The sequence below is a fragment of the Populus euphratica genome, unplaced genomic scaffold (genome assembly GCF_000495115.2).
Source record: "Populus euphratica unplaced genomic scaffold, PopEup_1.0 scaffold42.1, whole genome shotgun sequence".
Taxonomy (NCBI): domain Eukaryota; kingdom Viridiplantae; phylum Streptophyta; class Magnoliopsida; order Malpighiales; family Salicaceae; genus Populus; species Populus euphratica.
In genome coordinates, this window is record NW_011499903.1 from 68,379 (window position 1) to 71,091 (window position 2,713).

The window sequence follows — 2,713 nt, forward strand, 5'->3', positions numbered from 1 at the left end:
AAGAAGGAATCTCGAGTGATATGGAAACTGTAAGATGTTGTACCTTTAAGGTATGTAAAATACACTTAATAGCAGCCCAATGAAAATTTGTAGTAGCATACATAAACTCACAGACCCTATTAACAACAAAGCAGATATCTGGGTGGGTGAAGGTAAGATACTGAAAAGCACCCACGATTTGAGGAAACCATATAAGATCAGAGAATGAAGTATCTGGCAACATAGTAATTTTTGAAGAAGAGACTGGAGTATCAACAAGTTTGTACGAAGTCATTCCAACCTAAGTAAGGATGTCAAGAATATATTTATGCTGACGAAGCATTAAGCCCATACTTGTAGACTGAACTTCAATACCTAAAAAGTAGTGAACTGCGTCTAAGTCACCAAGCTTGAATTTAGAGCTTAATAATTGTATTAGACGATGGAGCATAGTAAAGTTGCTACCCATAAGCAAGATATTATCAACATACACTAAAAGATTAAATATATTAGTGCTATTAGATAAGATAAACAAGGAGGTGTCAACCTTGGAGGCAAGAAAAATAATGAAGAGCAAAAAATCACTTAGATGAGTATACCATGCCCTCGGTACTTGTTTCAAATCATACAATGACTTATGCAATTTGCATATATAAGATGGGAGAGTAAAGTTAACAAAACCCAAAGGTTGTTTCATGTAGACCTCTTCAATGAGAATGTAATTAAGGAAGGTACTATGAATATCAAGTTGATGAATCTTCTAATTATATGAAACTGTAATGGAAAAGACTAATTGGATAGTGGCCTACTAAATAACTGGACCGAAGGTTTCAGAATAATCAATGCTTTCTTGCTAAGTAAAACCTCTAGCAACGAGGCGTGCTTTATAAAGCTCAATACTGCTATTAATATTGCATTTGATTCGATACACCTATCTACTACCAGCAATGTTCATCGAAGAATGAAAAGGAATGACCAAGTGTGATTAGAGCGCAAAGCCTTTAGCTTATCATACATAGCATCATGTCAAACAACATACCTGTCAACTATAGAGAATGACAAAGGTTCAAAAGAGGGAAAGTGTAGTACCTGAGGGGAGGCTGTGATAGCGACAACGAAACCAACCAGATTGGCTCTCTTTAGCTACCGTAGTCGAAGAACCATGGGATGTTGACTGAGTAGAGGTGGCGATGCAGAGGAAAAGGGTGAACATGAGATGTCCTGCTGCACCGGATAACTGGCAATAGTAAAGGAAGAATCTGAAGCAACTTGGACTCTGGCCAAATTAGGAGAAGTAAAGAAAGAACTAGAGGTTGGCTCAACACCAATAGAGGGGTTATACGGGAAGGTAAAAAGGACTGATTTACAAGTTGTACCTGTAGCATAATGGTTAGATAAACATGTATGTGATGATGGGCAAGGATAGGGTTAACGATATGGTTGGGAGGTTGATTGTGGTGATAGGGTTGTATTGGTAGGGAGCAATGGGGAGTGGAGGAGACTTGCGAAGACAGTAATGCCGGTTTGGGTGGGGGGAGTAGAGGAAACCTTTACAATATGTTCAGAATTATCAAATGGAAACACATGTTCATGAAATTGGACATGACGAGAGATATAAATACATTGAAATGCAATGCTAATACACCAATAATCAAAGTACGAGGAGCTGTAACTAAGAAACACACATGGAGAGGAACAAAAATCTAATTTATGATTCTTATAAGGACGATAAAAAAGGAAAGTAGAGACAACCAAAAGTAAAAATGATACTCGGAAAATTGTAGGAACAAACAGTCAAACAGAGATCTATTTGTAAGAACAGAAGTCGGCATGTGATTTATAAGATAAATCGAGGTTTTAAAAGCATAATTCCAAAATCAAAAAGGTGGTTTGCATTGCCCTAGAAAAGTAAGACGTGTTTCTACAATATGTCTATGATGACGTTGACATGATCAAAAGATTGATGTCTTCTCCCAAATGTAGGAGTGTCAAAATAATAAATAATCTGGCAAGATCGGGACCGAACCACAGGGAGTTTAATTGTACAAATTATAAATAATAGTAATGATGATGATGATAATGATGATGATGATGATGATAACAACAATAACAACAACAATAAGAAAAAGAAGTTAAAGAGGACTTTGAGATGTAAGATTAATGTGAAGATTAAACAATAAAAATAAATGTTAATGTTAGAGGATCCACTAATGGTATTTCAAATAAATATAGTATAAACTCCTTTTATTACTCAACTGGAAACCACACACAAAGGAGGTTCCAATAGCATTTTAAATGGTTAACATGATTACAGTAGTTATCTTACTTGAATAATGTTAATACTTGTAAATTTTGTCAGGTATTTATGATTATAACTTATGTTAACAACAAATCAAGTTCCTTTCATAGCAGAAGTGTCGATTACACCAAACGGTTGGTGATTAGTACTTAAAAGTGCATTTTTATCAAGGTTTTATATCATCATTTTGCACTTGAAGTATCAATAACTCCTTAACTAAAACATGTTTTATAAGAATGTATCTAATAATATAAGATACCTATAATTTATGGTAAATGTCTATTTTTAATGCAGGTCCATCACATAAATGAAAGGATTGATTGATGACTTGAAGAACTTAAATTGCAAGGATAAAGAGATGGCCAAACTTAGAAAAGAGATGTCGGTGCAATCCAAACCGGAACACTGTTCGGTAAATGGGTCATATATGGAGCT